The sequence below is a fragment of the Belonocnema kinseyi genome, chromosome 4 (assembly GCF_010883055.1).
Source record: "Belonocnema kinseyi isolate 2016_QV_RU_SX_M_011 chromosome 4, B_treatae_v1, whole genome shotgun sequence".
Lineage (NCBI taxonomy): Eukaryota > Metazoa > Arthropoda > Insecta > Hymenoptera > Cynipidae > Belonocnema > Belonocnema kinseyi.
In genome coordinates, this window is record NC_046660.1 from 92921712 (window position 1) to 92934180 (window position 12469).

The 12469-nt window shown below is 31.6% G+C and overlaps 1 protein-coding gene across 7 annotated transcripts in view; it reads left to right on the forward strand.

Moving 5' to 3' along the window:
* Positions 1–12469, forward strand: part of LOC117170478 (MAP7 domain-containing protein 2) — a 319741-nt gene that overhangs the window by 92110 nt on the left and 215162 nt on the right. The window lies entirely within an intron of this gene.

Here is a 12469-nt window from a genome sequence, read left to right on the forward strand (position 1 = left end):
GGTAATAGTTAGTGAATTTCTGCAAGGATAGAACAATTTACCAATTTTAATTTAAAAGTTTCTTATTCCATTTATAAAAGATTCTACGTTAAAAATGTAGAGTTTACACTCTTTCCTCTTCCCCTCCACTCCCATTTTTTAAACGATTTTCCCTTTTTTTCGAGAAACTTCCTTCTTCCCCTTTTTCTTATTTTTTTCGATTAAATGCAAACTGAATTAATACAACCCAATAAGAGAAGCCAACTATTTTATATTGAAGTTTTATATTTGAAATTATTCTTTATGATACGTTATTCTGAATTAAACACTGAATAAAAAAGTATTGTGAAAGAATTGGATCAATTGAAAACTGTCCATTTTATGAGGGGTATTGTTTGGTCAAAAAATGCTTTTTGGTTTACGAAGTTTTGTTCCACATTTAAAACTGATTAAACAAATATTTTTAAAGAATTGGGTAAATTGAAAACTGTGCTTTTTATGGAGATTTTATTAATGGCAGAAAATTCTTTATCGTTCATCAGTTTTAATCGTTTTAAGTATTTGATAAAAATAGTCTCGAATCTTTTTTGAAATAAGTGAAAATCATTTTTACAAAGAAAACCTGTAGGATGGAGAGTTATTGATATAAAAATAATATTTCGTATAATTTTGATTGCACTTCCTGTCGGACGTAATACTAAAACAAAAGACTAAACTAACTTTTAAAAAGTTGCGAAAAATTTTTCATTTTTTTTATATTTAAGTTACTTCAAAAACCAAAAATCGGTTCTAATTAAAACTCCATTTTTGTCTGTGCTACGTGGACCGTAGCGAATATTTCAAAGTAGATTTTCTAAAAAACAGCACAGAAAAAACTTGAAGTTTCCATTGGAACCCATTTTTGTTTCCAAAAGAGCTACAACAAAAATGAAACCCACTTGCTGAAAAGGAACCCAAAACGATAAATGATCTCTAAATGATACCACACTTGGGGTGCTAAAGAATCTCAATTGTAATTGAGCCTATTTCTAAAGAACCTATTTTTCGCTTGGTCCATTTGCATATTATGTTTCATTAATAACACAATATTTACCTTAAAGCACACATGTAATTGAACTCTGTTGGACATAACTTAATGAAGTTAATTAAAAACAAAATAATACCACAATTAAAATAGACATAATGATTTGATAAATATCATTTGCAAGTTATATAGTAAAGTTGTCAACATAAAGGCATATTCATATGCAAGAAACTTTTCGTCTTAATTAAGTCATGGGTCAATAACTGTAAATCGATTCATAACTTACCAGCCCTACTTTGCAACGTGTGCTTTGTGAATGGTGCTGCATGTTCTTTTCAAGAACGCTCGAAACGAACAATTTTGGTTTTCTATAGGTATCTATTGGAGCTCAATTTTTAAATGATACCAACTTTTATTTGAGCCGCAACTTTAGTGAACCCCCAGTTTTGTCGGTGCGCGAAAACGCGTATATTACAGTAAAGACCCGTTTATCGCAGGACTCGTCGCCTATTGCCAGATTCGGGACCCGTTTATCGCCTGATACCTTACCCCCACTCCTTACTTTCACATCTCTCGGTAAACCAATAGCTGAAAATGCGGAACTGGGTTGATTTTAAACTGAAGATTGCAGTACGTATTTCGGAGTTAACTGGCATGCGCGCGTGGAAACAATTGCAAGCTCACATCGCTAGTGAGTGGACCAATCAGCTGTTCTCACTGAAAGGCGCCTGCCTTCCAATAAAGTGGTGGAAGCCAGTGAAATTTCTCCTTATTCTGAGATAAACGGGACCCATTCATTTCAGAAGCCTTGCAATAAATGAGTCTTGACTGTACTTTTTGGTAAATTAATACTCATATAATAAGCTTTCTTTTAAAAACTTGTGACCCGAAACTAATATTCGCAATTGGTGGTCCCCACTTGTCCGTCAAAAGTCACTGAATAACAATGGGGTATTTGAATAGAATATATATTTTAAATTAATTAAATAATTTTTACCCTTTTTTGAAGATAGAATTTATCTGAGTTAAACATTTTCTAATAATGAGTGCGTGTAACATATATAAATTTACTGGTTTTTCTCCAAGTCTGGTAAAATCTCAATTGTAATGAAAATCCGCATGAATTCCTGTCCCATAAATTAGATTAAAACCTTGAGATTTATAGGGCTTACTCGAAATTCAATTTGATATTTAAACAAACACGTACAATTTTGTTGCAACTCGTTTCGCTCAATAAATTTGTGGCCAGATTTCACTTCCGTTATGCAATTGACAGTCAGTAAATTTAACGCTAATGACAAAAGTGGTAGGAAAACAGCAGTTACTGTATATCTGCGATTTTCTCTTTTCTGAGCTTTACGGTTCACAAATAAATGCTCGTAAATTACGGAGATAATCGTGATCGATCTATCACTCGATTTAGTTCGGAGGAATCGTTAGAGAAAGAACAACACAGACTGTAATGTCTGTTTCGCGGTTCGGTCGTGTTAAATGCTCGCATAAACGTTTTCATTTAATGTTGCTTCAACTGATGGGTAATATTTCTTTTTTAGAACAACAACCAATGATCTACGTTGTGCCTCGTGAACGATTTACGAACGGTTTGGTACATGTTATTCCTACAAGCTGAATTTTCAATTTTACTAAAATTGTTACAGTCTGTAATTCTAGTTAAGTTGATTATCGGATATTTTATTCGTACTTTTTTCTTTATGTATAAAGGTACATGAATGTATTCAAACATTATTTTAAATACTTGTCAAATTTATTTATATAGATCCTGTCATTCAGTAAAAAAAATTTCCTCATGTGATTCGTTTTTTATAGCACCCCATAGATTTTTAATCAATTGCTCTAATAATTGGATTTTCTTTCAAACAAGCAACCAATCCAAAATTTGCAGTAAAATCAACTTTTTATACGAAGAACAAGTCACGTTTAGGAATTTTCATTTCACTGAAGATCGTTTTTCTGCGTCTCTAATACTCTTACCGTCATTACATCAACCACTAATTGTCATGAAACATGCCACCTGTCCATGAGTTGCCATATTGTTACATGGGCATTATTTTATCATTGCACGATATTTATTCTCTGTTCTAAAATTTAGGTGCATTTTTTAGATAGTCAATTAAACTCCACTTTCCAATGTAATTTTCTGACTTCTTTATTTATGCGTTGTTCTTAGAAAGAATTACATTTTCTACATTTTTTTCTTAAATTGCACGATGAGAATAGGAAACATGCGGGTTGCATTCCATCGATTCTTAAAAATCACTAACGGACCTTGCGCGTGATTTAAGGCTCGTTGCAGTTCATGTTTACGACTTTGCGGCTACCGTTTTAACACATTCACGCTACTGGTGAACGCTTTTCTTACAGCTTATGATATATAATACTATTGTACTAATGGCGGCCAAAAAATTATTAAATAATTAATATACTCTCTAAATTTGAATCAGTGAAATTTCACTGATTCAAATAGGTAGAAATAGATGACTGACAATCAGTGGAAGGTTACTTATCGATTCAGTGAAATAACCACTTTTGAGGTTTGGCAGCACTACACCATGTCAATTTAGCAATCATAATAAAATAATATTCCGATGCTTTAAATGAAAAACAAACTCACATAGTACTTTAATTTCAAGATTGAACGGTCATGTACAAACCCGTTAAGTAAGTACTTTCTACATGCGTTAGAGAATATTTACCTCGCAGTTATTTCAGCAGACTTACAGCCAGAAAATTAAAAAATGCATTTCATTAAGGAATTCTACTTGCTACTTAAGTAAAAGAGTAACTACAACGTTTAACTTAAAAATTTAGAGGTTATGCTTCACATTATTTACTCTGGTGTTACTGAAGTAATTAATGAATAGGTCCGAAGTCACTGATTAATCAGTGAAATACCTAACTACTATTTCAGACAGTGAATTTTTCACTGATTCATATTCAGAGAGTAGTTTTAGCTCTTTTGGGGTCATATTAGCTCCCTAAATCTCTATTAAACATTGATCCCACCGAAAATTAAAGAAACTTCACTGATAAAATATTACCAAGTAGTTGATCCTCAGGATGGCCACACAGTCTCTTGAGTTACTCTTAGTCATTTTTTAACGATATTCTAAAAGAAAAATTCACTAATATGAAAATGCTATTCAATATCAGACTTCACTCTCTTCCCCCTATTCGCCTATTTTCCTTTTTTTTTAGGGAATCGTCTCTTTTTCCCTATTTTCAGAAAACTTCCTCTTTTTTTTGTGTGTGTTTTTGTTTTGTTTAAATGTAAACTGAATCAATAGAGACTAATAAGAAAATCCAACTATTTTTGGTTGAAAGTTAATTCTATTTGGTGTGACTTGGTGAGATTTGGTGACCTTGGTTTTCACATCCGAATTCAGTAATAGAATTTTATCTTATCTTATACATAGAAGCCGATAAATTAAATGTATAGTCAAATCGCAAATTTTGGTTATCAGATATTTGTCATTATAGTACCTTTTTGTGTGAACAGTAGTCACTATTAGTCACTATTAGTCAGCCACTTTTTTCAACTAGTTTAGTCTGTGACAGCCCTGGTGATGCTATATAAAGTTGTTTTTATCTTTGTATTCCTTCTAACTTACTTTTGTATTCAGATTCTTTTTATGTGTAATTTCGCAATACATCGATTCATAACGGAAACACTATTACTCCGTTCCGGTATCCAAGTCCGTTCGAAAACGTTTCCAGGAAGGACTCTTCCTTGAGATGATCGCAAGAATCGCGACGTGGATCGTAAATTTTAGATTCCAGTTGAAACGCATTAGGGTTACTTACGCCTTTGGGAAACTATTGATGAGAAGGGGATAGGAGAAACGGAAAGAAAGGAAAAGAAAGATCCCTCTGTAACCATTCGGAACCATCCGCGCCATCGTTGAGACGTGAAATTTTCCTGTTTACCTCTCAAACAATATTGTCGAGTTGGAGAACGACCCCCTTTTTCAGTGAAATCGCAGATGCTTCCCCTTAACTATTAATGTTGCCAATTAAACATGTGTCAAGTAACTAATCGCATCTTCCTGGATGAACAATTAACAACGACGAAAGTGTGACTGATTACACAGATTTACACTCAGTGAGCCTAGTGCGTTATCTCTAATATTTGCCAAGTATTGATTAGAGTAGAAAACCTGGTATCTGAAAATAATTACGTACCCTATTAGAAATGACGACCAGTTGGCGAGTAAGGAAAACCAGTACGAGGTGATACCAGTATGATCTGAATAATGGGAAACATTGACTGGTTTTTTAAAGCAATAGTTTTCTAGTATTTTTTTAACGAATAATAGTATCAAACACAAGTTTTATAATCAGCTTTTTTATTACTTACCTTCTATTTTTGAATTGGAAATTTGATAAATCTGTGTTTGACATGAAAATGACAATTTTGTCAGCTGACCTCCCAAGAGTGGAGAGCAGAAATTTGTATATTGCAATAAACACAAAGTATAATATTAAATTAAGAGCTCGCATGACACAGATAAGGCTGATATATTCAGTTATGTGATAAGATTTCATTAAAAATGATGGTGAAAAGTATGACAGTTCAGAAATAATTTTAAACCTAGATTCAGAAGCTCAAATTTCATTGATCTCCCAATGAGCATCTTAAAGAATTTTCAGTCTCAAATTTATTCCTCTGAACGTAGTTGCACATCTGGGCATCTAGGGGAATGTATCATTTGGTGACTGAATTTTGGCTCATTTCGAGAGTTGTGGAGTGCTGAACCGCTCTGTAAGCCACCTAAACACCTGTCAAAGCAACTACTCGCTTTGCAATATTAGACTAAATAATTGTTAGTAAGGAAACTAATTGAAATAATATTTACTTAATTTTAAACTTTCTTTCATTTAACGGCGCGTACTAGTCGTTTAGAATAAAATTATAACTTCCTAATGCAACTTCCAAATGTTAGTTTAGTCATGACCCTCGACATTTAAACTAAAGCCGAGATGTATAGAAAAAGTTATGACCGTCTACATGTACAATTAGGTATTTTCACTTCAACCACCAGCTAACTTCACTTCGTTGAACGCAGAAAATCTCGAGGAAATTTCTTCGGACGCCCAGGCATCAATTTCGATGCAGACGTTCACAACTTAGTTTTTACATCCTGGCTTTGGTGGTTGAATATCATGTAGGTTTTGACTATCCTAAGATTTGGTAATTCTACCTCGCCAAGTACAATTTTTATTTTAAGACACTAATACTCACTAGTAAATTGGAGGAAATTAAAAGTTAGGTACTTATTATTATTATAACTTACCTGCTTATCAACTTCTATTTCACCCAAATAACGTCCGAAAAAATCATCTTGACAGGTGACTAAAAGTTTGTGGACAACAATTCATGCTGCTCTGAATGACAAAAAACAGTTTTTAAGTGATAATTTCTCCCTATATTCTCATAATAAAAGAGCCGACGAGCGTAGTCTGAAGTTGCTCACGGAGCGTAACCTAGGCTCCCTCGTTGCGGAGAACCGTCGCATGGAGGGAATGGAAATACAGGGTGGTCGCTGGACCTGGAAGTCGGGAAATGACAGTAAATTTATTTTTTGACCAGAAATTTTACAAATTTTTAAATAATAAATCTTTCCAGCTTTGATTTCCACCGTGTTTTAAGTAATTAGCTAAATTGTTATATTTTTCAATTATGATATCATTCAATTTAGAGTGCGTAATTCGAAAATCTTTCACTTTAAAAATGTTCTGTTTTATTTTTTAAGCGTACATTTTTATTTAAAGAATTTTAAAATGCAGTTTTAAGACATAAAAAATAAAAAAATTAGAAATGTTTGAAGTAGATAGTTCAGGATTAAAAAAAAACATTTTTAGTCAATAAAATTTGAATATAAATTATTTAATAATTTTTTAATTGAACTGTACTTCAAGTATGAATAAGTAAATAATAATTGATTTTACAAGACGATTCGGAATCAGTTCATAATTTTAGAATTTCCAGATTTAAACTTTAAAAATTAAATTGTTTAAATTTGAAAGTCTTATTATTTAGACAAATGTAAACACCCGACTGAAACTTTATGAATTATTTTTAATGTAAAAATAACTTTGAACTAATATATTCGTAATTAAAGGCATCAATTAAATTTCTAATATTGTTTGAGTTTAAAATATTCCATTTTTAAACCATTCAATTTGAAATTTTTTAATTAGGAAAAATTACAATGATCTAATATTTAGAAATATCTGACTCTTCATTTAAAACCCGTAATTACAAATGAAATACACAAAACTAAATAAAAAAACTAAACTTTAAACGTTACAATTTTAATCAAACTATTAAAAAAATTTAATTTGTTAATTTAATTAAATTTGTTTAATTTGTTTGTTAAGAATTGTGAAGGGCTTCAAAAGAAAAAAAAGATTTCATTTAAAAAAAAATAAAACACAATTTTATTTCAAAATCTTGAAAAATCTGAATGTTGTTTTACGTTCTTCAAATTTTTAATTATTATTGAAACTTTTTTAGAACTTTTAAATTTCTTTTAAAGCGATTCGCATTTTTCCTAAATCCTTTCAAAAAATTATGCCAAATTAAAAAAAATAATTTTAATTTTTCACACTTGAATAAAAAAATTATTAATTAATTTATATTCAAATTTTGTCGACTAAAAATGTTGTTTTTTTAAATCCTAAACCATCTATTTCAAACATTCCTAATTTTTAATTTTTGAAGTCTTCAAACTGAATTCAAAAATTCTTCACATAAAAATGTACGCTTAAAAATTAAAATAGAATATTTTTAAAGTGAAAGATTTTCGAATTACGCATTCTAAACTGAATAGTATCATAATTGAAAAATATAACAATTTAGCTAATTATTTAAAACACGGTTGAAATAAAAGCTGGACAGATTGATTTCTAAAAATTTTGTTAATTCCCGGTCAAAAATTACACTGTCATTTCCTGATTTCCAGGTCCAGGGGCCACTCTGTATTTGCATTGATGACAACGTATCATTTGTCGCCCTATTTTCTTTTCATTCTACTCTGTGATGTCTGTTCATCACAGCCAAAGACATTCAAATGTTCTCGCGGCTCTCCCACGACTTCCCCTCAGTGACGGTTCTCCGAAAAGAGGAAGCCGATGCTACAGTCCGTGCGCAACATCAGACTACGCTCGTCCGCTCTCTGTTCATAATGAATCTATGCGGGTCAAATTTGTTGCAACTCAATTGAACATCGATTTTGGTGTAGTTTGGAGAATCGGCGATTTTCTGTGTGTACCATTTACACATCAGGAATGTCGGAATCTACAAGTGGTCGTTTGCTTTTAATTAAACTTGGCGATATTGTGGTTCTATAAAAGAGACATATTGGACCCAAAAGATTTTTAAACATTTTTTAAATGTTGAGAGTTCCACCATATTGAATTTTTGGCTTTCCTTTTTTTTAAATTATCGATATTTATGGAGCCGATGATTGAATTTTGTTAAAATTTAGAGATATTACAGATTAAATTATAAATTTTTAAACTATAAAAGTTGTAATAAAAAGACTTAAAATTTTACATAAAAAAAAATCCAAACAAATTTTGGATTCATTTTTTCGTGAAATACTACCGTTTTTATCTTGATTAAATTAGGATGTACAGATTCCATATAAAATTACCTTTTATTGACCAAGAAAAAATCATGAGACTCCTCTGGTTCCCGAGAGATCGGCATTTTGATGAGAGGATTCGCTGCATTGCGCCGTCAATTTCGCCACTCACAACTGATAGAAGCTGCAAATTTTGTTCTATCTCTTTGGAAAATTTCTTTCTATGCACAGCTTGGCTTGGTTTTGATACTTAAGGGTGCATAAAATGAAAAAAAATTTTGGCCTGTAATGATAAATGTAATAAACATGATCTATTAACAAACACTGAATATTATAAATTTCTTATTTGTAAAGGATATTTCAGCATTAATTTTACTTATTTTTATCGACAAAGTGATGCTTGATCACAAAGATATATTTTCCGAAATTGTTTGATAATTTTAGAAACTAATTATATAAACAAATGGTCACGGTAGACATTTTCTGGCATAAACAACATGGCACTGCTAACAATGGTTGACAATTTTTTGTATAATTTGTTTAGGAAATTAACAAGTAATACTAAATGACAAACTTTCTTCACTAAATTCTTATTAATTTGCAGCTTCTATCATTCGTGAGTGACGAAATTGACAACGCGATGCAGCTGTATATACACTAAAATGACGATATCTCAGGAACCAGAAGACTCTCCATGAATTTTCTTATTTTAATAAAAGATAATTTTATAAGGAATATTTGTATCTTAATTTTACAAGAATAAAAACGGGTGTATTTTACGAAAAATTCAATGAAAAATGAGTTCGGACCTTTTTTATGAAAAATTTTAAATTTTGTATTAAAAATTTTAATGTTTAAAAATGTATAATTTTATATTTAATACCTCTAAATTACGCCAATTTCGCGTTACTCCCAAAATTTAGAAAATTAAAAAAAATCTTTTAGCTCAAAATGTCTCTTATATAGCACAGTCATTCAGTCTGATACTGTGTGTTTTTTTATATTATCTTACACGGAAAAAAAATTCTTAAGGCGAACGAGTAAATCGAGAATATATTAAACTCAAAGGAAGTGTACGCTTGGATTAGGTAAAACGTTTAGTTAGAAGAGTTGCACATTTAGTTACTTTATGTAAATTGTTCTCGTAAATCAGGAATTTGGACAAAATTGCTAAGTTCGAAAGTTTATTATTTTCGACACATTATGTATAATTGTATTATCTTCAGATCAGTAATGCATTTTGAGGTCAAGTTTGTTGTTTTTATCGCGTATCTTGATATTTCAAAATAGTTATCGCCTACAATCGAAAAAAATGTAAATTATTATTACTGCATCATAAACTTCATTTAATATTAACATTCGCGCACCTTTTAAGTGGTAAAAAGCGTTTAATTGTCCAAATTAAATCTCAACTGTCACTGCTCCCGATTAGACCGTCGCCATTTTATTTCGCTGCTCCCATAATGCACCGGTGCTCTTCCGATAATTTCTTCAGACACCTATTCTTAATATCCCTATTATAGCTACACTTATTAGGGGTTTGACCTGGTTTGACTATACGATATTCCTGGTATATGGAAAATGGTCAAGGATATTCGTTTTCGCTGATCCAGGGATCTTTCTAAATTCCTTCGTTCGTTTTTAGCTAAATGTTTGGCTATAATAAGGAATAATATCCCTGTCACAGCTCAATTTTTTTTACCGTGTAAAAAATCTGATGCCACTTTGTGTGAACATTTTTCGACATTCCATGAGACTTTCTTTGTAATTTCGTGCGACTAATGCAACATGTTTAGCCTTCTGTTTGATATGAGCCTTTCACTATTTTTGTACTGTTTCCTTTGATTCCTCAATCTCTTGGCTTCAGAACAATCTGATGATTATTTCTCTTGACGTTTATCGAAAATATATTTTACGTGTTTTTCATGATAAGTGTAATATGGTACTCGGAGTATAAATTTTTTACCACTTATATATACTTGGGTATATACGACACAGCATCTTAAATAAGACACAGTTTGAAACTAGTACAGTTTGCATTAGATATTGATAAATATCTGAAGACATTCAAGTTAAGACATTTTATAGAATGTTTCAAAAGCTTTGAAGACTTTTTTCTAAAGAAATCTGTACCTTTTTTGGGTTAATAACTTTTCTATCAATTTGTTTTCATACGTTTTGTCGTTTTCCACAAACTTGTCATTTTTATTTTTAATCTCATTTTTATGATTAAAACAAAATTTACTTGTCCTGTCAAAAAGTGATTCATAAAAAATTAGTAGCTCTTTTTCGGGTAAACCATTTTTGTTAACCCTGAAATAACACACCTCCAAAAAATAACCCAGCTGACACTTGGGGTCTTTTGAAACCCAACGTTTTTAAACTGTTGTAAAAAGTTTAGTTTTTTTATATTTTTGTTAAGAAGTTTTTTTGGGTATTCTTTAATATCTCTTCTAAAGAATCAAACGGTGTAGTAACTTAAATTTTATTTTTAACACTTTGAAAAACAATGAAAAATTCATGGAATTTACGAATTTTTATATTCGTTCAAAAATGGTCTCAGGTCCAATGGACCCCCAGTGTCATTTAAGGGTTAAATCATTCTTTTTCGTACCTCGTGTCCTTTTCCCACAATTTTTCTATTTTTTTCACGAATAAAACAGAAGGTACGCGTCCTATCAAGAAATGATTGTTAGCGAATTTGTAGACCTTTTTTGAGATCACAATTTTTGTTAATTCATCTTTTTTCGTATCCTGCGTCGTTTGACCACAAAGTGGAATTTTTTACTTTTCACTATTTTTTGTACAATCAAAAGTTGAATTTTCGATTTTCAAAGAAAATCCAAAAATTTGTTACGATGATCTTACACGGCTTTTAAAAACAAATGTTTTTCTTCTTTTGACTTTTTTTCATGCCGTGCGTTGTTTGGCTTAAAATTTTGATTTTCGACTGATTAAAAAAATTTTGAAAATGCTATAACTCTGAGAATTTTCTTTTTATCGAAAAAAGCCATTAGGATGAATTTTTCTCCCTTTTTAATATTATATAAATATCCGTACATAGGATTCTCAAATTCGGAAAAAAGTGGTCTCAACAATTTTCAAAACGCGCTCACTTTTTGAATTTGTATCCACAATGGCTGGTTAACGAACTCGTCCTTTCTTTTAGGACCTAAAAAAGGTGTGTCAAAGATCGATCTAATCCGCTCATTTTTTCGAGAGTTATCGTGTTTACGGACGGACAGCCAGACGGTAAGGTAGACAGACGCCATCGTAAAAACTTGATTTTTGGATTCAGGGGGTCTCGAAAAGTGGAGATCTGTTGAAAAACTGTGGTGTCAAATTTCGGACAATTCTAATACTTTCTTAATCGTAAATGATGCGAGAACGTAAAAATCGAATGCTTGTTGGGGTTTTGAAGTTGGTCTCATTTTCTGAACGTAAGCTTCTGTAATCACACCTATGGTCAGAATCGAGAAAGAATCACACCTAAAGAGTCCTGCAGTTTCTAACGTAGTAATACTTAGAAGGCGTTCTTGGATGTGTCATCTTATTTTGCAGGGCTAGAGGCTAGACTCTTGAAGAGCCTTCAGTAGACTGTAGATGTAGAGGAATACGCAAAAAGAAAATGGCTCGACTATGTTGCCAGGGGAGACGCCTGGCATCGCCAAGAAGGGTCGATAATGACGACGCCGACTCTATCTATGTCGACAATTTCATTCAGACAAAAAAGATTAAGTAAGGCTGAAGTAAGGGTAAAGGTGTATCGACATGATTTTGGTGTCAAAATATTAAGAAGAGCTCCCTCTTTCATGCTTTTTGATTTAACATTCAGTTTGCTTTCAATTCTCATCTTGTT